A 23,708-nucleotide genomic window follows, 5' to 3' on the forward strand; every position below is an offset into this window, starting at 1 on the left:
TAGACCAGGCAACGTTTTTCCAATCTTCTATTGCCCACTTTTGGTGAGCCTGTATGAATTGTTGCCTCAGTTTCCTGATCTTAGCTGATAGGACTGGCACCCGGTGTGGTCTTCAGCTACTGTAGCCCATCCGCCTCAAGGTTCGAAGTGTTCAGAGATGCTCTTCTGCATGCCTTTGTTGTAACGAGTGGTTATTTGGGTTACTGTTGCCTTTCTATCAGCTTGAACCAGTCTGGCCATTGTCCTCTGACCTCTGGCATCAAGAAGGCATTTGCACCCACAGAACTGCCGCTCCCTGGATATTTTCTCTTTTTCGGACCATTCACTGTAAACCCTAGAGATGGTAGCGTGTGAAAATCCCAGTAGATCAGCAGCAAGAAAATATCCCCTATTACACCACCACCACCAGCCTGAACCGTTGATACAAGTCAGGATGGATCCATGCTTTCATGTTGTTGATGCCAAATTCTGACCCTACCATCCGAATGTCGCAGCAGCAAAAGAGACTCATTAGACCAGGCAACGTTTTTCCAATCTTCTATTGCCCACTTTTGGTGAGCCTGTATGAATTGTTGCCTCAGTTTCCTGATCTTAGCTGATAGGACTGGCACCCGGTGTGGTCTTCAGCTACTGTAGCCCATCCGCCTCAAGGTTCGAAGTGTTCAGAGATGCTCTTCTGCATGCCTTTGTTGTAACGAGTGGTTATTTGGGTTACTGTTGCCTTTCTATCAGCTTGAACCAGTCTGGCCATTGTCCTCTGACCTCTGGCATCAAGAAGGCATTTGCACCCACAGAACTGCCGCTCCCTGGATATTTTCTCTTTTTCGGACCATTCACTGTAAACCCTAGAGATGGTAGCGTGTGAAAATCCCAGTAGATCAGCAGCAAGAAAATATCCCCTATTACACCACCACCACCAGCCTGAACCGTTGATACAAGTCAGGATGGATCCATGCTTTCATGTTGTTGATGCCAAATTCTGACCCTACCATCCGAATGTCGCAGCAGCAAAAGAGACTCATTAGACCAGGCAACGTTTTTCCAATCTTCTATTGCCCACTTTTGGTGAGCCTGTATGAATTGTTGCCTCAGTTTCCTGATCTTAGCTGATAGGACTGGCACCTGGTGTGGTCTTCAGCTACTGTAGCCCATCCGCCTCAAGGTTCGAAGTGTTCAGAGATGCTCTTCTGCATGCCTTTGTTGTAACGAGTGGTTATTTGGGTTACTGTTGCCTTTCTATCAGCTCGAACCAGTCTGGCCATTGTCCTCTGACCTCTGGCATCAAGAAGGCATTTGCACCCACAGAACTGCCGCTCCCTGGATATTTTCTCTTTTTCGGACCATTCACTGTAAACCCTAGAGATGGTAGCGTGTGAAAATCCCAGTAGATCAGCAGTTCCTGAAATACTTGGACTAGCCCATCTGGGACCAACAACCATGCCATGTTCAAAGTCACTTAAATCACCTTTCTTCCCCATTCTGATGCTCGGTTTGAACTGCAGCAGATCGTCTTGACCATGTCTACATGCCTAAATGCACAGAGTTGCTGCCATGTGGTTGGCTGATTAGAGATTTTAACAAGCAGTTGGACATGTGTACCTAATAAAGTGGCCGGTGAGTTTATATCACAGTACAATTCACATCATACCATGATATGAATATTGAACATTTCAACTGTACTGTTAATTGAAGCATAGAACGTTGAATTATAGTTCTAGCCAATTACTTGCACGAAACAAGTAAGAAAACCTCTCTGATTATACCACCTATACTGTTTATTTTGTATTTTTGTAACACAATGAGTGCCAATTTCTAGAAAATATCTCAAATAAAGCAATTAAGTGTAACACAACAAGGTTAGAATAGAGTAGGATACCACCATGATCCAACACTAAAGAGACATCTGTAGATTGTCTCTGCAGATGTAGTGCAGTGAACGAATTTTAATTTGTTGAAAAGACTTAAACAGAACACATTGACAGCATGAAGTAGGCTAAGAGATTACAAAATGCAACACATCATGCCTCAATCTAAAATTCAAGAAAAGTTCAGAAACAAAGTCACTGACATCTATTAGTCAGTGGGTATAAACAAAAACAAACACACTCATGTACACCAAGTGCTGTTCATCTGCGTGCAAAAGATATTCTGTGTGCCAGAACTGAATGATGTTTTGATTGGCTGGGAGGGTGTTTGCATATTCATGAAAAGAAAACTGTTCTTGGTGTGATGAATGCTGACAGAAGGGCCCGCAGGATATGAATTGACACCGCTAAATTAACTGGAAACCAATGTTATTTTGTCACAGCAACACACACATAAGCACATGCACAAATCTGAGGTACTCTACTTAGAAATAAACTTCTCACCTTATTTCACACCATAAAATGAATTTTTAAATATAAATAAAGATGTTAAAAAATTTGTGACATGAGCTACGTCTGATATGGTCTAATATTCCTTCACCCATTGATGGAAAACAACTATTACCTCTCCAAGATCATTGCTGATGTCTTTCCTTCTTCATGTTCTGTCAACACTCACATATATGGCAACCTCTACAAAAATGTTGCTTTTGTAGCACTGAAAACACTTGATCATGACCAGTTGATGAGTGCACGTGACTAAAAGCACTTAGGCACTATTTTCCCTCCTAAATCATATAATGGCAGCGTGTTGGGGACCCATACCTGCAATGGCAGTCAACGTTCCATTCCCCATCTAACCTTTTAGAGCACCAACAAAATGGGAGCTGCTACTAGAATGTAATTACAAAACATTGTGTTTAATATACATTCATCTTTTTATTATGCCTGCTCATAGCACAGGTTGTGGAGCAGCCGTCCCGTAGTCGGATGGTTGGTCTAAGGCACTGCACCTCTCAAACGTTCCTGGCCAACAACGTTTGATGGACAGATGGAGAAAAACAGGTGGACAGAATAGGAAGCACTATACACGTGTGTTGATGCATAAAAAAACACGGAAATGCATTGATCAGATTAAGGGGGGCACAAACTACCTTCTGTCTTTGTCCTTTTTACTTTTGCTTAAACATCTATCTTCTGTACCTTTTATCCAAAATATTCTCCTACCCTTACTTCATTATTTGTTACTCTCTCTCCACTACCAAGGCAATAAAACAGCACATCATCCAACAAAGCAAGAAGGTTTACAAAAAAAACAAAACTGTTTAATGTCTTGATATTACTTTGGTACAAACTTCACTTATTGTAATGTTAAAGATCTACAAGAATCCAAAATGGCTGGAATGTGTTTTTTTAAAGATGCACCCTGGAAATCAAGTGTGAGGAAAGATGAGAGCAAATTAAGTCTTGGGGAGCTGAAAAAAAGGCAATGGCAGTAACATAAAGACAATGGATTTCATGAATGTAAAATGCAATGTTATTACATGAGAATCTAGGAATTAGGAGAAGATCTATGAGTTTTTGTAGTGTGCAGAGCTGAATATTTTTTATAAAACAGAATGACACAAGGGGAAAAATGTCTTATCTCCATTATGCATCTTTTTATGAGCTTTTGTAATATTTATTGTTCATTTGCTTTTGACATTTTCGCACTATTTATCAAGCAATGTCATGGCAAATTATTGTGAAGGAAAATGTGGTAGATAAGAATTAATTCAAGCTCCAAAGATGTGAAAAAATGCTACAATGCTTGTTAACGCTGACAGATTGTGCCTCCTAACTTGTCATGGCTGTTATCAAGATGTTGAGGCCCTTTTACTCATGCACTTATTTCTTTCAATCAAACGGCATCTGAATGTGTGGCTGATATTGTCTGACATACTCCCCACAACTGAAGCTTTTTCCCAATGTTTCATGACAAAAATCTGACCAACTAATAATTATGTATCACTTTCAACACAAGACATGTCAGTGCAGTAGTCACTTTGATGGACAAATACAAAACAGATGTAAATTCAGCTGTGCTAAAACACATCCTCAGGTAAAGTGAACAAAGACATTTTTACCATTAAAATCTACATTACATAACAGTTGTGAAGTACATTTCTCAAGAGTTTTGTGGGAAATATTTGCAATGGTGTCTTTGATCAAAGCATTTTTAGAAGATTGGTATGAGAGTCTATTACTGAACTCAAAGTGCAATTCTTCTTGTTGATTCACTGACTGTGCTTTTAGGTAAACTGAATGCCCAGTGAGCTGTGCGACTGCTATTTGCACATGAATTCTTTCAAAATCATGGCTTACTCCTATGGACACAGACTGCAAAACTGAGTTTGTGTTAGTCCACATTATTTTGCCAATCAAATTAAAGTGTTTTTTCGCTGACTATAGATTTTCTTACCTATTACAATGCCATTTACAGTGAGCAGATGACTGGGGAGAACTGTGCAGACTGCAGAGGAAACACTAGTTAATAAGTTTTATAATGTTTAAGGTGAAGCACAAAGTTTATGAAGCAGGAGATAAAAAATTCTCTAAACTCTTGAAATATGTTAAAATGGAAGTTTATTAAATACTGTAGCTGGTGTTTTGAGTCAAGTATATTCAGCTATCCCCCAGAAACTACTGCTGGGACAAAAATATCTGTCCCTGTGAAAGAAAACAGATATTGCAACTTGCAGATCATGATTGGTGGGCGAGTTGAGTGACACACAATCAGAGTTCGTATGTAGATCTCATAATACTGTTGAGGCTCATTTATTTGTGGGCAAAATGTGTCAGTAAAGAGAGAGTTGGTATTTGCTTCGTAGAGTTCTTTCAGGAACAAATCTGCCTTTGTGTCTTGTTTCAGAATTAGAAGGACACACAAACTCAGGTTTGCACACACTTTAAGAGCACATTTTGTGATGGTTTCAAATGGACCCTGACTAGTTTTTGAAAGATCAGGATTTACTTGCACAGGGCACATTACCACATTAACAATCATAGGATGTCTTTGAAAGCAGAATTATTTTTCTGTGGACAGTTTAGCAACGCTTGCAGCTTGCTATTGGCATTGCTTATATTGAGGTCTCTCTAAAAAAGATGACATTTTCTCTTATTTGCTAATATACTCAATGAATGTACACTCCATTTTATGCTGGAGAAAAACAGTTAGAAGCATTGGAGCTATTGTGTAAGTAAACAGTTTACCACCAGGTATACAAGACTAGTAACTGTACATGACTACATCACTGTCTGTCAGAAATAATTTTCCAGTTGACGCTTACTGTTTCAGCTCTGCTCTGTCCACTCTTCTTGTCTTTAGAGTGGCCGCAAATATCGCTGCACGGGCTGTTTTACCTGCAACCATGTCTGTTTATTTTAGTGTGCGCTTTACATTGAGACTGGCAGAGATGGAGAGGTGCACAGTTTAAGGTATGAGATTGTGAGTGTGACTATTAAACTAGGACAGAGAAAAATACAAAAGGAAAATATGTGTGACATGAAATTTTCAATATTTCATTCTGAGTACACATATTCAGGAATACTGTGCTCAGCAAAACAACAATATACTGTATGTGTAAATGTGTAGGTCTTATATATGAGGTATTACTATTGCTTTTAAATATAATCAAGATATGTGTCAAGATCCTTCTTTGTTAGGTCTTGACCTCATTTCTATTTGCTTTCATCATTTACGATTGCTATTTAGTCTTGCCATAATAGTTTTTCATTTGTGCTTAGTTTCCTAGTTCATTCCTGTAATCATTTTGTATTATTCTGTGTTAGATTCCTTCCCTGTATTCCTCTCTATCTGCTCCTATTCATTTCTCTCTTCCCTCAGCTTCCTGCCTTCCTCTGCCTCAGCTGTTCCACATCATCACTTGATTACTCTCACCTGCAGTCAGCGCCATTCTCCACTTGTCCCATAGTATATATTCTTACCTGTTCTCTTTGTTCCCTGTTGAATCCTCCTGATACACTCCACATCCTGCTTGTTCCAATACATGTGTTTCTGCCCATGGTCCATGTCCTGCTCTCCCTTGTGTTGTTTTAAACGTTTTGTTTTATTTATTAAAGTATTAAATAAATAGATTTACTACACGCCCACACTCCATGACCAAAGGAGTGCTGCCATACTGTTGGATGTAGTAAAAGTATTCCCCTGTTTCTGTAAAATCAGTCAAACTCATAATATAAATGTGTTTCCTATAGGAAATGTTCAAGTCTCAAGGATGTTTTCTGTACATCTGCTGCATCACCCATGACTTCACCATGGAGACAAACTTGTAATAAGTCCAAACCAAATAGTTAGCACCACCAGGAATGTACCTGTAGTACAACCCATACTTTATTATTATTGCAATCTACACCAGACGGAAGAAGTAAGAAAACCATCCCATCTCCCATCAGTGTGGGACAATGGGAGGTGCAGTGCAGCAAAGATAACTGCACTACAAATACCAAATTATAGACAATCTATAAGTTACATGACCTTTTAAACAGACAACTTTTGTAGGAAGATGTGTTCATTTTTAAAGCACCACCAATTTATTTATAATTTTAGGTTTTAAAATAATAATAAAAAAAACCTAAAACTTTTTCACTAAGACAATGGATACATGTGACTCAATGGGATGTTGTGGAAAATGCAATAAAAAATGACGTCCTGCACTGAGAAATCAACATAATGTTTCGGGTCTTCTGAACAGGTCGATCAGAAGACCCAAAATTTCAGCCAGTCACAACTGATAGGTTTAAAAAAATTTATTGATCTTTCTGGAAAGCGTTCAGCAGAAAACCACCAGCGGTAGGCACAGGAGCCTTTGGAGACAGAAAGACTGGTTTGTGGCTGAGTGAAGAACTGAGAATATAGCAACACTCAGAAATAAAGCCACTAAGCTTGTCAGAATCCGTGAGAGGATCGGGAAACTGAATTTCGGCTCCTCAGTGTGATTGTAGAGAAATCAGTGAATCAGGGAAATCAGTGAATCAAAGCCAGATCAGATCAGGCAGACAGATGAGGAAGGAACACTGGATACTACTCACACAAAGGCTTTCAAAAATCTGGCACTGGTTGTCTGTCAGAGAGCTACTAATAAAGGCAGGAGCAAAGGTGGAGCAGATGAGGTGTAATTAGGGAGCTGGCAGGGAAGGAGCAGATGAAAACAATCCTCCTAAACGCTGCAGCACAGAGCAGGCAGACAGAGAGGATGCAGACCAGTACAGAATCATAACAAGGGGTGGTTCTTCGACACGGGGACTGGTGCGTCCATTCTGATCTCAGACATGGAGCAGATTCGGCAGAGCAACAAAAGATCTGTTCACCACACTGGAGAATGCACAGTACCAACTCTGGTTTTCACTGAGCCCACGGAAGGATCCACCAATAGGAGCGGACGACTTTGCTCACAGTCTTTGGTCGAAGAATTGTTAAGTTGCGCTTGGCGCCTCTGAGCGTGATTATGCATTCCGAAGGCTGATTCTAAGGATTTTTTTGCTTAGGTTCTTTATGTTTGTTCATTCATTCATGTTCATTCATTTTTCTTTACAATTTAATATCATGTCAATGGGGACGGGATCGTTTATAGCAAGGTGGCCCCACAGTCCAAAGTGATGTGATTTATAGAGACACAAACACAACAACAGCCTAGACTGCTACTCAACTGATGGCTGTTGTCAGACTCAAAAGAGAAAGAAGACTCTGCGGGTCTGTGCAGCAAGACACGAAGCTTTGTGGTTAAGTACAGTGCCTTGCGAAAGTACTTTTTTACGTTGGACTTAATGTGTATATGACCTTTATAGCAAACTAGCAATAGGTAGCGATAGCTTAGCCTCACACGCTCTCTACTTTGTATCCTTCCTTTGATACTGCATGGTTTCCCTCTCTCTCTCCTGTACAGTGCCTTGCGAAAGTATTCGGCCCCCTTGAACTTTTCAACCTCTTGCCACATTTCAGGCTTCAAACATAAAGATATAAAATTCAAATTTTTTGTGAAGAATCAACAACAAGTGGGACACAATCGTGAAGTGGAATGAAATTTATTGGATGTGTCAAACTAAATAAAAAACTGAAAAGTGGGGCGTGCAATATTATTCGGCCCCCTTGGGTTAATACTTTGTAGCCCTTTGCTGCAATTACAGCTGCAAGTCGCTTGGGGTATGTCTCTATCAGTTTTGCACATCGAGAGACTGAACTTCTTGCCCATTCTTCCTTGCAAAACAGCTGGAGCTCAGTGAGGTTGGATGGAGAATGTTCGTGAACAGCAGTCTTCAGCTCTTTCCACAGATTCTCGATTGGATTCAGGTCTGGACTTTGACTTGGCCATTCCAACACCTGGATACATTTATTTGTGAACCATTCCATTGTAGCTTTGGCTTCCTGCTGATGAAAAGCAGGCCCAAACCATGATGCTGCCACCACCATGTTTGACAGTGGGGATGGTGTGTTCAGGGTGATGAACTGTGTTGCTTTTACACCAAACGTATCGTTTTACATTGTGGCCAAATAGTTAAATTTTGGTTTCATCTGACCAGTGCCCCTTCTTCCACATGTTTGGTGTGTCTCCCAGGTGGCTTGTGGCAAACTTTAAACAAGACTTTTTATGGATATCTTTGAGAAATGGCTTTCTTCTTGCCACTCTTCCATAAAGGCCAGATTTGTGCAGTGTACGACTGATTGTTGTCCTATGGACCGACTCTCCCACCTCAGCTGTAGATCTCTGCAGTTCATCTAGAGTGATCATGGACCTCTTGGCTGCATCTCTGATCAGTCTTCTCCTTGTTCAAGATGAATGTTTAGAGGGACGGCCGGGTCTTGGTAGATTTGCAGTGGTCTGATACTACTTCCATTTCAATATGATTGCTTGCACAGTGCTCCTTGTGATGTTTAAAGCTTGGGAAATCTTTTTGTATCCAATTCCAGCTTTACATTTCTTCACAACAGTATCTCGGACCTGCCTGGTGTGTTCCTTGGTCTTCATGATGCTCTCTGCGCTTTGAACAGAACCCTGAGACTATCACAGAGCAGGTGCATTTATACAGAGACTTGATTACACACAGGTGGATTCTATTTATCATCATCAGTCATTTGGGACAACATTGGATCATTCAGAGATCCTCACTGAACCTCTGGAGTGAGTTTGCTGCACTGAAAGTAAAGGTACCGAATAATATTGCACACCCCACTTTTCAGTTTTTTATTTGTTAAAAAAGTTTGACATATCCAATGAATTTCAGTCCACTTGACGATTGTGTCCCAGTTGTTGTTGATTCTTCACAAAAAATTTGAATTTTATATCTTTTTGTTTGAAGCCTGAAATGTGGCAAGAGGTTGAAAAGTTCAAGGGGGCCGAATACTTTCGCAAGGCACTGTACAGGAGAGAGAGAGGGAAACCATGCAGTATCAAAGGAAGGATACAAACTAGAAGGCGTGTGAGGCTAAGCTAACGCTACCTATTGCTAGCTTGCTATAAAGGTCATATACACATTAAGTCCAACGTAAAAAAACTTTACAGATATTATTTACGATACTATGCTGCCTCCTACCCAATCAGTGACGAACAGTGGTCTGACGTGTTTTTTTTAGTGAGACGTGGAATGGTTGGAACCAAGCAGTGAGTAAGAAGAGTAGCGGTTCCACGTAATTGTTACTAATGGAAAAGCTGAAAAAGCGAGTCAAAGATTATAAGCACAGGTCTTTAAGCTCTGGGCCTCACTGGTTCCTAAATGACCAAGGAAAATACACTTATTTGGGAGCTAGATTGTCCAGTATAAGTATCTTTTACACTCAGTGAGGCCAAGCTGGGGTTCACTCAGCAGGTGAATGTGGAGTAAGGAGTTTCAATGCTGCGCTGCACAAAAGAGATAAACTAAGACCTAGTCCCTACTCAGAGTGGTTTGGCATGGGTTTATTTGCTTTTTAGGCTTTTCCCATTCATAACAGTTACATGGGAACATTACTACTTTTAGTACCTGGCTGAATGCAGTTCCAGACATGTCAAGTCGTGCTGAAATCATGATATGAGAAGACTGTTGGTTATTGATTGGGTACGGGTGGCGTCACTATTAGCGGGATATTTTAATAATAAATATCTCGTACTCATCGTCTTCTGCTTTATCCAGAACCGGGTCCCGAGGGCAGCAGAGTCAGTAGAAACACCCAGACTACCCTCTCCCCAGACACCTCATCTAGCTCCTCCAGGCTAGCCAAGAGACATCCCTCCAGCGTGTCCTGGGCCATTCCCTGGGCCTTCTCCCAGTGGGACATGCCTGGAACACCTCCCGAGGGAGACACCCAGAAGGAGGCATCTGTAAGTCGAGGAGCAGTAATGAGGAGCATCCATCTGTCGATCTTCCGCTCCATTCTCCCCTCACCCTTGAACAAGAGGCAGGAACTCCCTTCCAACCTGAAGAGTGCAAACTACCCTTTCCCTGTCGAGAACCATGGCCTCGTACTTGTAGGAGCTGATCCTCATCCCAGCTCCTTCACACTCAGCTGCAAACCACCCGAGTGCATCATGTAGGTCTTGGCTAGAGGGGGCCAGTAAGACCATGTCATCTGCAAAAAGAAAAGACAAACTCCACTGGTCCCCAAACCAGACCCCCTCCGGTCCTTGGCTGTGCCTAGAAATCATGTCTGAAAAGTTATGAACAAGACCGGTGACAAAGGGCAGCCCTGCCGGAGTCCAACATGCACCGGCAACAGGTACAACTTAGTGACCTGCGGACAAAACTCCTGCTCTGCTTTTACAAAGGCCGCATGGCCCCTGATAAAGTCTGTCCGGCTTCCTCCTCTTCCAGCGGATCCAACTTACCACCTGTGATCGGTGGACAGCTCAACCCCTCTCTTCACCCTAGTGTCCAAGACATGCGGATGAAGGACCAAAGACACGATTACAAAGCCGATCATCAACGTCCTGCCTAGGGTGTCCTCCTACCAAGTGCACTGATGAATACCCTTATTCTTGAATATGGTGCTTATTATAATGAAACACCACTCAGGTTCATATAGAGGAGGCTATTCTTCCCGAACACACCTCCAGGTGTCAATGTCATTTCCCACTTGGGTGCTGAAGTTCCCCAGCAGAATGACGTCCCCGAGAGGGGCACTATCCAGCATCTGTGACAGGGACGCCAAGAAGGCAGGGTCCTTTGGACCGCTGCTCAGGCAGTAGGCCAAAACGACAGTCAGAGACATGTTCCCAACCCGAGGGGTGACAAGCAAACCCAGCCATAGCTCCCCTTGCAGGTGGTGGGCCCACTGGGGGATGGCCTCGCGTCTCTCAATTGGGCTTGGCCCGGCGGGGTCCCATGTGGAGTAACCCAGCCACCAGGAGCTTGCCTACGAGTCCCTATCCCAGGCCAAGCTCCAGGGTGGGACCTTGGCTCCGCGGGCAACGTCACATGCCTCATTCCAGTGGTCCTCATGAAGATGAACCGCTCTTTGTCTGACCCATCACCCAGAGCCTGTTTGCCATTGGAGATCCTACCAGGGACATTTAAGCCCAGGACAACATAACCTCTAGGATCATTCAAGCACTCAAACCCCTCCACCACATTAAGGCGGCAGGGAGGGAATAATTACCACTTGGAGCTTCTCAGAGACATCAAAATGAGCTCAAGAATAAGTTCTGGCTCTTTTTTATTGCTCTGAGTCTGACAACAGTTATAAACGCAGCAGCAGTCAAGGCTGTGATTGTGTTTGTGTCAAAGACAGATCACATCATGTTACTTTTTCGGACTGTGGGGCCACCTTGCTATTGATGATCCCGGCTGCATCAAGATGGTAATCATTTGTAATGGAAAAGAAACCAAACTGCGTAGAGCCAACCTGATCTGAGTCGGGTAGAATGGGTACTAATAGAAAAGGGGCAATAGTGGGGAGCCTGCATAAACACAGATTCTAAAGGGCACTTTTTCAGACGGAAGAGGAAGAAGGAGGAAGGAGGGGTCAGGGCTAAATCCTATATCTTTCAAGACCCTAAAAGAAGTTTATAATACTGGATATAGACTTCTTTCAGCAGGTGCATGTGGACTTCAAGAACACAAACACAGCAGATTGTTTTTGTGTACTGTAGAGTATTGAAGGAAGATGTTAAATAGCCAAAAGCACTAAGTCGGTTGTCAAAAGAACAAAGACCCTATTGAATTTTGATGAGTCTGAAAAGGCATAATCAATAAAGTGACATCATTTTTGACACTGATCTGACCCACATGCAGAAAGAACACAAGTAGAGAGCATCAGACGGTGAAAAGAAGTTTATTATTTCTAAATTCTACACAGGGATGACAGGGATCTGGTCTCTCCAACTGTGCGAGAAAAAAGAACTGATAAGAAAACAGGACGGCAATGTATATATAAATATGTAAATATAAATAAATGCTCTTACTAGAGAGTGAACGGAATCCGCCAGGGGAGACGGGGTTTAGGAGAACTGAAGTAGAGCTCACAGCGAAACGTGCTTTCTGTGGAAAGCGAGCGGAAGGTGAAGCAGGAGTTACATAGGAGGGTGGACAGGTCTGCAGGAGAAGTACGCTTGTCGTAATGTAGCACAAATCCAGTAAAAGGTGAAGATTGCTCAGTCCAGGAGTGTACGTAGAATTCCAGACAGGTAATCCAAAAGGCTCCAAGCGCTCGAGGAATAGTTAAGGGATCGATGGACATCAAGGTTACTGATACCTAAGGCAAAAACACAAATGTCAGAAAGGAACAGAGCAGATCAAAACCCAAAAACTGGCTCGAGATGATTACCACATAGGCTCAACACTCAGGCGACGAGTAGCAGGCAGCCACGGCTTAAGTAGCGTACACGGCGATCAGAAGATGGGAAACACCTGTCCACATTCCTCCTGTAGCTCGACACCCTCTGCTGGACGAATAAGGTTAGCAGCAAGCAGAAAACAGACAGGCTCCCAGAACCCGACATTACCCCCCCTTCAATGACCGCCGCCTGGTGGTCCAGAGGAAGTTGAAGGCAAGGAAGCACGAAAATCCGAGAAAAGAGAAGAATCACAAATGAAGGATTGAGGTACATAATTGCATACTCAACCCAAGGTAGGTGTTTACACCAGTCAGCAGGATTAGAGAATGAAAGGCAACGGAGAGTGGATCCGAGTTGTTGGTTCATTCGTTCCACCTGGCCATTGGACTGGGGATGAAATCCAGAAGTCAAGGAGACTTTAGCTCCAAGGGCTAAAGCAAACTGTTTCCAAACTCGGGAAGTTAACTGAGGACCACGATCGGACAGAATGTCCTGAGGAATACCATGGAGCCAGAAAACATGTTTGATCAACAGCTGGGCGGTCTGAAAAGCAGTAGGCAACTTCTTCAGTGGGATCAGATGGCAGGCCTTAGAGAAGCGGTCCACAATAGTTAGAATGGTAGTCCTTCCTTGAGAGGTAGGAAGGCCAGTAACAAAGTCTAAAGCAATATGTGATCAAGGACGACCAGGAATGCGTAAAGGCTGTAAAAGGCCTGCAGGCAGTTGGTTACAATGTTTATTTCGAGCACAGATAATACAGGCGTGAACGTACTCCTTCACGTCCTTGTGGACAGTAGGCCACCAGAACCTTCTCAAAATAAGGGCCACGGTTCTACTAGTACCAGGATGAGCAGTAAACTTAGCAGAGTGGTGCCAATGGATGACACGAGAACAGGCAATGGTGGGAACAAAAATCTTGTCTTGTGGACCAGTGCCTGGATCAGGTTCCTCCCGCTGAGCGCGGGTAACAAAGTCCTCAATCTCCCACCTAAGAGAACCCACCGTCCAGCTAGAAGGCAGAATGGAGACCGGTTTAAGTTCAACCTCATCAGCAGAAAACTGACGGGACAGAGCATCAGGTTTAGTATTCTTAGACCCTGGACGATAGGAAATAGCCAGATTAAAGCGGGAGAAAAATAAGGACCAGCGAGACTGACGGGGATTGAGTCGCTTAGCAGCTTGTAAGTAGGCCAGGTTCTTATGATCAGTCCACACAATGACAGGTAAACAGGCTCCCTCAAGCCAATGACGCCACTCCTCCAGAGCCAATTTAATGGCTAACAGTTCCTTGTCACCGACATCATAATTGCGCTCTGCATCACTTAGTCTGCGGGAAAAAAAAGCACAAGGATGCAATTTACCATCAGAAGCATCAGACTGGGACAGAACAGCTCCAACCCCTAAGTCAGAAGCATCAACCTCCATGGTAAACTGTCTGGTAGTGTCAGGGTGGATAAAGATTGGTGCATGGGAAAACTTCATTTTTAGAGCTTGAAAAGCTGAATCTGCCTCCGAAGTCCAGGTGTAATGCAACTTAGTGGAGGTCAGAGCCGTCAGACGTGCTGCGGTCTGGCTGTAGTTCTGTATAAACCTCCTGTAAAAATTAGCAAATCCCAGGAATCGTTGAAGTTGTTTTCTTGTCTCGGGAATTGGCCACTCCAGGACTGCCTTGATCTTATCAGGATCAGAACGAACCTGTCCACCCTCTAAGATGAGACCCAGGAATGTAACAGAGGACTGATGAAACTCACATTTCTCAGCCTTAATAAATAATCGGTTCTCCAGCAGCCGCTGAAGGATTAGTCGAACATGATGATGGTGTTCTTCAAGGTTTCTGGAGTAGATCAGAATATCGTCGAGGTACACAAAAACAAAGATGTTCAAAAAATCTCTTAACACATCATTAATCAGCGACTGGAAGACTGCTGGGGCATTGCAAAGTCCAAAAGGCATGACTAAATACTCAAAATGACCCAAAGGAGTCTGAAAAGCTGTCTTCCACTCGTCCCCCTGGCGGATTCTAACTAAATGATAAGCACTCCTAAGGTCAAGCTTAGTAAAAACAGTAGAACCCTGAACTGGTTCGAACGCAGAGGAAAGTAAAGGAAGTGGGTACCTATTCTTAACTGTAATCTGGTTCAAGCCCCGATAATCAATACAGGGACGAAGGGAACCATCCTTCTTTCCAACAAAAAAAAACCCTGCACCCACTGGGGAGGAAGAGGGACGAATAATACCAGCAGCTAGGGAGTCATTAATGTAATCCTCCAAGACCTGTCGTTCAGGTCCAGAGATAAGATACAACCTACTGGTGGGTAGAGGAGCCCCAGGAAGAAGGTCAATGGTACAGTCATAGGGCCTATGGGGGGGTAGAGAGAGAGCGTTACTCTTGCTGAAGGCTAGTCCTAAATCATGGTATACTGTAGGAACCCCGGAAAGGTTGGGACAGTCATCACTAAGAGGACTAGGCACAATGGAGTTCCTAACAGGTAAGGCCGACTGAAGACAATTGGAATGACAATAATTAGACCAGGCCTCAGTGCGGAGTTTGGACCAGTTTAAATGAGGGTTGTGTTTATGCAGCCAAGGAAAACCCAGAACTAAAGAAGACTGAGAAACCGGAAATACATAAAAAGAAATAATTTCACTATGATTTCCAGAGAGAACCAGTTCAATCGGTATGGTCTTGTGAGTAACTCTATGCAGCCTCCGTCCATCTAAGGCAGAAACTAATCGTGGCGTATCAAGAAGTACAATCTCAATCTGGGCCAGTTCTACCAACTTGCTATCGATAAAATTCTGCTCACAGCCAGAATCAACGAGTGCTAAAAGATTCCTAGTCTGCTGACTACCAATCAAGGTGGCTGGTAGGGAAAATCTAGGGGCTTCAAAATCATTAAACTGGTCCGTTAGCTCCCCCGAAAAAACTAGCGGACCCTGTCTTTTGGCCGGGTAGGACAGGTAATCCAAAAGGCTCCAAGCGCTCGAGGAATAGTTAAGGGATCGATGGACATCAAGGTTACTGATTCCTAAGGCAAAAACACAAATGTCAGAAAGGAACAGAGCAGATCAAAACCCAAAAACTGGCTCGAGATGATTACCACATAGGCTCAACACTCAGGCGACGAGTAGCAGGCAGCCACGGCTTAAGTAGCGTACACGGCGATCAGAAGATGGGAAACACCTGTCCACATTCCTCCTGTAGCTAGACCCTCTGCTGGACGAATAAGGATAGCAGCAAGCAGAAAACAGACAGGCTCCCAGAACCCGACATAAAGGGCAACTTAGAAGTTATGGCATTCTAGTTGCTGCTTGTTGAGACACCTTAAGATCCCATACCCATCTGATGATTTTTGGCAATGCCAAAAGGTATGCAAATCGTAATAATCGAGCCATTATTTTGCAATACTACAAAAAATATTTTTGTGTACATGTGTAAGAATACACCCAGGCCCTATAGGTAGTGTTACAGTGTATGAACTGTGTCTTCTTTGCCTCTCCACAATCACTCACTGTAACACCTAAACGCCTCCAAATCAATCAACATCAAAAAGAAACATGGTTGCACTGCAGCCCTGAGGGAGGGATAAGGGAAAGACAGAAGAGAAATGGAAAGAGAGCAGTGAAGAAGTGGTTTTTGATAGTTGTTCATTGATTTTAGAGAAATTGGCAGATATGGATGCACCACATTTAATATTAAGTAGACACAGAAAACATTTTTTTCTGTACTTTTATTTACATCACAACATATCAACACTTGACTGCTTTAGAATGTTTTGCACATGTGAATACACTTCGGTCTACTACTGCAATAACCATTTACACTAAATCTCTGCAACAGGATCATGTAGAAAATATATCCTCTTTATTTGTTGAAAGTTGTTTAATTTCTTACATTTCTGGCATATTTTCAACTTAATATAAAAACATTTAGACTTCATAGCGTATATGTCCTGAACAGTCAAATGGGATGATTTCCTTATTAATATTTATCCCTGCTCATTTTCAATCTGCATTAATTCTGCATTGTTGAATACAGATTATCTGAAACGTTTTGAACTGTTAGGAAATTTGGTCTTTTAATATCAACCTGTCCTGTGACATCTCCATGAGTAATGTGTCCTTTGTGTTCATTTTCTCTTTAAAGAGAGGCTATCCCTCACAACTGCTGACTTGCTGAATGACCGCATACATTCTCCTTTGGCATCTCGAGCTCCTTAATCCCCTTAAATCTTATCTAACAGCGTCTACTTCTTTCTCTCTGGACCCATAATGCTGAGTTCTAATTCAGCCTTCCAGAGATAGATTAGCATCTGTGCTGGGAGCCTTGGGCAGAATCAGTTTGTTTTGTGTGTCCTGGCACTTTTGCTCATCCTATTTACTCTCATTCACAGGTAATGAAGCAAATGACTGGGAAAGCTGTGTGTTAATGATAAAAGACATTCCACCTTAAGCCAGAATGGACATCTGGCCATGTGATACGAGAGAGATAACTGGAAGGATGGGTGTATACAAATGTTTATAGGTAAAATAAACACCTGGGAGGCAGACAGTTCAGGCTTAGTTTCTTTAATTTCTTTTCTGAAACCTCCCAGCCTGTGGCCACAACTGTGCCAAGTGATCAACAGAGCAAATTCAGTGGGAGACAACTCCTATGTTTATTTAATTCTATTGCTCAGAGCCAGGTGCATTCATGCAGACCACAAATACTGACTGTCAAGTCTAAAGAGCTGTCTTATTCGAGTTCAACAAATGTCATGGCACTCACAAAGTTAGCTCAAACTTGACAGCACTGCTTTTGGAACTGTAAATGTTTAGTTTTTATTCAAAAATGATTCTGCCTTTTTCAATCCATCCATCCATCCATCCATCCATCCAGCTGGCAAGTCAGACAGCCATCTTATGGTCATTTGAAATAAGGTCACAGAGCAGATTGGTCTAAATGGGTAAAAAAAACATAGGCATCCTTCACCATAGCAACATTTTCATCCCACTGTGTTATTAAGCCTAAAGGAATATACATAAAACATAGTCCTTTGGTCTGCTTTTGGGTGTCCTTCCTGTGGTATGGGCCCAGAATACCTCCGAAAAGTGTAACCTTGGATACATCCTAATCAGATGCCTCAACTGACTCCTCTTAATACTCCTCTACTCGGAGCTCCCCCCTGACACAGGTCTTGACCCTCTAACAATACTAAGATCTCCATGGCTCGGTGAAGGGTTTTTTGAGTTTTCAGTAGAGTTAAACACTGCTGAAATTCTGAAACACTGCTGACTACAGGTCCTTCTCAAAATATTAGCATATTGTGATGAAGTTCATTATTTTCCATAATATCATGATGAAAATTTAACATTCATATATTTTAGATTCATTGCACACTAACTGAAATATTTCAGGTCTTTTATTGTCTTAATACGGATGATTTTGGCATACAGCTCATGAAAACCCCAAATTCCTATCTCACAAAATTAGCATATTTCATCCGACCAATAAAAGAAAAGTGTTTTTAATACAAAAAACGTCAACCTTCAAATAATCATGTACAGTTATGCACTCAATACTTGGTCGGGAATCCTTTTGCAGAAATGACTGCTTCAATGCGGCGTGGCATGGAGGCAATCAGCCTGTGGCACTGCTGAGGTCTTATGGAGGCCCAGGATGCTTCGATAGCGGCCTTTAGCTCATCCAGAATGTTGGGTCTTGAGTCTCTCAACGTTCTCTTCACAATATCCCACAGATTATCTATGGGGTTCAGGTCAGGAGTGTTGGCAGGCCAATTGAGCACAGTGATACCATGGTCAGTAAACCATTTACCAGTGGTTTTGGCACTGTGAGCAGGTGCCAGGTCGTGCTGAAAAATTAAATCTTCATCTCCATAAAGCTTTTCAGCAGATGGAAGCATGAAGTGCTCCAAAATCTCCTGATAGCTAGCTGCATTGACCCTGCCCTTGATAAAACACAGTGGACCAACACCAGCAGCTGACACGGCACCCCAGACCATCACTGACTGTGGGTACTTGACACTGGACCTCTGGCATTTTGGCATTTCCTTCTCCCCAGTCTTCCTCCAGACTCTGGCACCTTGATTTCCGAATGACATGCAGAATTTGCTTTCATCCAAAAAAAGTACTTTGGACCACTGAGCAACAGTCCAGTGATGCTTCTCTGTAGCCCAGGTCAGGCGCTTCTGCCGCTGTTTCTGGTTCAAAAGTGGCTTGACCTGGGGAATGCGGCACCTGTAGCCCATTTCCTGCACACGCCTGTGCACGGTGGCTGTGGATGTTTCTACTCCAGACTCAGTCCACTGCTTCCGCAGGTCCCCCAAGGTCTGAAATCGGCCCTTCTCCACAATCTTCCTCAGGGTCTGGTCACCTCTTCTCGTTGTGCAGCGTTTTCTGCCACACTTTTTCCTTCCCACAGACTTCCCACTGAGGTGCCTTGATACAGCACTCTGGGAACAGCCTATTCGTTCAGAAATTTCTTTCTGTGTCTTACCTTCTTGCTTGAGGGTGTCAATAGTGGCCTTCTGGACAGCAGTCAGGTCGGCAGTCTTACCCATGATTGGGGTTTTGAGTGATGAACCAGGCTGGGAGTTTTAAAGGCCTCAGGAATCTTTTGCAGGTGTTTAGAGATAACTCGTTGATTCAGATGATGAGGTTCATAGCTCGTTTAGAGACCCTTTTAATAATATGCTAATTTTGTGAGATAGGAATTTTGGGTTTTCATGAGCTGTATGCCAAAATCATCCGTATTAAGACAATAAAAGACCTGAAATATTTCAGTTAGTGTGCAATGAATCTAAAATATATGAATGTTAAATTTTCATCATGATATTATGGAAAATAATGAACTTTATCACAATATGCTAATATTTTGAGAAGGACCTGTACTTCGAGGATCTCCTCAATCCTGCCATCACACATTCCCTGGTGGAAACAGAGGCCGGGGACTCGTGGTTGGACTCTTTCATCACCCAGGTTGAAATCACCGAGGTGGTTAAAAAGCTCCGTGGTGGCAGGGCTTCCGGGGTGGATGAGATCCGCCCTGACTACCTCAAGACTCTGGATGTTGTGGGGCTGTCATGATTGACGCGCTTCTTCAACATTGCATGGCGGTCGGGGTCAGTACCTCTGGACTGGCAGACTGGGGTGGTGGTCCCCCTTCATAAGAAGGGTGACAGGAGGGTGTGTTCCAACTACAGGGGGATCACACTCCTCAGCCTCCCTGGTAAGGCCTACGCCAGGGTATTGGAGAGGAGAGTCTGGCCGATAGTTGAACCTCGGCTTCAGGAGGAGCAGTGTGGTTTTTGTCCCAGCCGTGGAACACTGGACCAGCTCTATACCCTCTACAGGGTACTCGAGGGTTCATGGGAGTTTGCCCAACCGGTCTACATGTGTTTTGTGGACCTGGAGAAAGCATTTGACTGTGTCCCTCGTGATGCCCTGTGGGGGGTGCTGCAGGAGTACGGAGTCGGGGGCCCTTTATTAGGGTCCATCTGATCTCTGTACAAGCGGCGCAGGAGTTTGGTTCACATTGCCGGTTCCCAGTGCATTCTGGACTCCGGCAGGGCTGCCCTTTGTCACCGGTCCTGTTCATAACTTTTATGGACAGGAATTCAGCCAAGGGCCGGAGGGGGTCTGGTTTGGAGACCAGAGGATTTCCTCTCTTCTTTTTGCTTCTTGCTTTTTGTTCACAAGTGAGGGAAGAATGGAGCGGGAGATCGATAGGCAGTATGGCGGGGAGGAAGCTGATCCAGGAGAGGGAGCAGTCCAAGACCCAACCTGTCGCAAAAAAAAAAAAAAACAGGCACACACAGTCACAATCACCCACTCCCACCCTCGCGCATACACATAAAATCACTCACACCCAATGTGAGGATAAACAACAATGGACGTCATACACTTACTCAAACTCACCATGCATACTCTATACTCCCAGGTCCAGGCACCGGTACCCCTAGGGGCAACCAGCCCCCGGACCCAGGAGGTGGTCCCCTTCCCTCCTGGGGCAGAGTCAGGCAGACAGCGCTGGTACTGCCCAGACCCAGGTGACCCCGGCTCGGGCATCTATACTGGATGCCTCCTGGACGCCTTCCTCAGAAGGTGTTCCAGGCATGTCCCACCGGGAGGAGACCCAGGGGACGGCCCAGGACACGCTGGAGGGACTATGTCTCTCGGCTGGCCTGGGAACGCCTTGGGCACACCCAAGCTGGAGGAAGTGTCTGGGGAGAGGGACGTCTGGGCGTCTCTTCTGAGTCTGCTGCCCCCGTGACCCGGTCCCAGATAAAGTGGAAGACGACGAGTACGAGTATAATGCAGGAGTGGAAGTGGAAAACGCTGACCACCCACTGCCCAGAGCTATGGTTGGTTACCATGAAAACTGGGCACAGGCTGGTGAACAGACATTGTTGACTGTGGAGTTATGCTGATTTCTTGGGTGAGTCTTAGGTGTCAGGAGATATCATGGTCATGTGCTGCTCATCTTCTAAGACACTACTTCCTCAATATCCACAGTACAGCAGAAATTTCAATATTTTTATACATCTTTATATAACATGTAATGCCATTAACTTGCTTGATAAAGCAGAGCGTGTCCACCACAGGGAAGAAGCTCATTTCGGCCCTTAGATGAAAGATCTTATTCGTGAGGTTATGATCCATATCCAATGACCATAACTGGAGGTTAGGGTGTACACAGACTCAATTTAAGTAGATTTTCAGTTCAGCTCTTTCTTTACCTCAACAGACCAAAGTAACATCCTAAATATATTCATCTGCAGATAAAATCCCAATCGGCCTAATTTGTCTTCGCTTACTGACAAGACATCAAGAAACTTGAAACTCCTTTGCTTAAGGCAGTCTCACTCCCAAAATGGAGGCAGCATTTCACATGCGATAGACAAAATCCTCGTCAAACTCTGCTCTAAATAAACTAAGCCTTTTTCTGAATGTATGCAACAGTAATGAAACTGTAATTTAATTTCCTTCTTTACTTAGACAATGCTGTAAACGTTCATTTCATTGACTTAAGTTGGATCATTTTAGTATGTGATAATCTGCATTTAAAGTTATTAATCTGGTACATAAAAAATATTTACAATAATTTTATAGCACTTTAATGATAACATATCTCACGTTAACAAAAAAAATAGAAATGAAACAATATTTCTTCAAAAAATTCCTAACAAGTAGGTTTACACAGCACATATTTCTGATGTATCATGTTAAAACAGGCACTAAAAGGCTTTGAAATAAACTGTAAAAGAATAAATTATAAACGAGGGTCCTAAATATAAAATGACTATGTTTATCTTTAAAATCTACAGTGAGAGGTTTAGGACAAAAACACAGAAAGAAAGAAAAGAAAAACAAGCAGATGGGGGGGAAATCATGAATTAATAATCAGGCCAGATGACTGAGGGTGTAATAGGTGTGTGTTAAAGTCGACTAAGACAAGAGTGCCCTCCGCTCTCAGCTGACATCATGTTGTGTAATCTGAGGCAGGCTACTGTGTCTCTCCACTCCATCTCTGGGACACAACAAACCTAAACACACACAAATCAAAATAAATATAGGAAAGCTCAGACTCCGATCTGCCTCCCTGCCAACATAATCTGACAGCCACATCAGCTTCAATAAGCAACTATGGATCTGTGGCCTCCCTTTAATTGCATTATCTGTCAACAACCTGAGACTCCACTGTCCTTTTGCCTGATTGTAATGTGTAGATGAGTTTTTAGTGTAGTGGCCAGCATTGTTGGTCACTTAAAAGGAAATGTACTATGATGTAATATACTAAATAAGTGTCCAAAGATGGAAACAACTGCAGTCCACTTCATTGTCCAAACGGGCACAACCCTATAATAATAACACCACCCTTGAAAAAGCAAAAACATTTAATCCCACAGGATGGCTAATCAACTATTTATTAATTCCCCTGAAATGTGAATGATGTTCTTTCTGAAAAATTAATGACGGCAACTTGACAGGGCCAAGTGAGGCTGTGCAAGTCTTATGTGCGAGAATGTGCACCTTTTTAAATATGGAAATGCTGTACTGGCTCTTTGTTGGCTAAATATTAAATAAGAGTGAGTGAGGATGTCTGGTCTTCATTTGCGACACATAATGCAAAAATATAAGAGGGAATATTATATAGTACAGAAATTTACATACGCTCACCGGGGGATAAGTGTCAATAATATTGAGTTAATAATTTATTTGATCCAATCCTTTTTCCTGGAATAAAATCAGGAAATTCAATCCTGTAAAGACTCACAATGAAAACACAAAGATGCCAATTAGAGAAGTTAAATAGCAGATGTTTATTAGTTTGGCGCTCGGACCCCATAGGAAGACATGAATGCTATGAATGACATGAGCTTGAATGAATGATTTAGGATTAGGATTAGAGATGTGTTCCCCCCCTAGGATCCAATACTGGTGATGGAGTGGAGGCCCGATAATAAGGGAGTTGGAAGGAGCTAGGAAGCCAGATGGTGGTGATGGGGTGGAGGAGGATCGAAGCTAGGCGGGAGAGCAGGGAGATCCATGGTTGGAGGTCCTTAAAAGCGAAGCCTTCAAGGGTGATTGGCTGTGGAGGAATACAGACTTGATGCTGATTGGTCAGAATCGCATGATGGAGTCATAGTGTGGAGCCGGTGGTGGAGGTGAGTCTTCCAGATTAAATTTTCGTCAAAATTCCATTTCAATCCTGTAAAGACCCACAATGAAAACACAAAGATGCCGATTAAGAAGCTAAATAGCAGATGTTTATTTCTTTGGCGCTCGGACCCCGGAGGAAGACATGAATGCTATGAATATCATGAGGTTGAATGAATGATTTAGGATTAGGATTAGAGATGCCTTCCCCCCAAAAAAGAGTAGAGGCCGGGCCGAGGCTGAAATAAATGATATGGTAGTTCTGGTAGTTCTGGTCTGACAAGCAGGGATGGATAAGATGAATTGAGTTGAATACATGAAGGACAGAGTTACAAAGGTGGACAAGGAATAAAGTTGAGCCGCGAAGGTACTGAGGAAA

General features: G+C 43.2%; 1 protein-coding gene and 1 long non-coding RNA gene across 6 annotated transcripts in view; both read right to left on the bottom strand.

Annotated features, from left to right (window-relative positions):
* The window catches only part of LOC124869096 (alpha-1,6-mannosylglycoprotein 6-beta-N-acetylglucosaminyltransferase B-like), a 259,990-nt gene that overhangs the window by 196,488 nt on the left and 39,794 nt on the right, over positions 1 to 23,708 (bottom strand). The gene's annotated exons all lie outside the window — the stretch shown is intronic.
* LOC124869097 lies at positions 12,154 to 12,817 on the bottom strand. Of its 2 annotated transcripts, XR_007038484.1 has the most exons (3): positions 12,661 to 12,817; positions 12,299 to 12,588; positions 12,154 to 12,218 (listed from the first exon to the last, which is right to left on the bottom strand). It is a non-coding gene; the product is annotated as an uncharacterized LOC124869097 (long non-coding RNA). The 2 variants fall into 2 exon arrangements; XR_007038483.1 differs by having other exon boundaries at positions 12,299 to 12,817.

The sequence above is a fragment of the Girardinichthys multiradiatus genome, chromosome 5 (genome assembly GCF_021462225.1).
Source record: "Girardinichthys multiradiatus isolate DD_20200921_A chromosome 5, DD_fGirMul_XY1, whole genome shotgun sequence".
NCBI classification, from domain to species: domain Eukaryota; kingdom Metazoa; phylum Chordata; class Actinopteri; order Cyprinodontiformes; family Goodeidae; genus Girardinichthys; species Girardinichthys multiradiatus.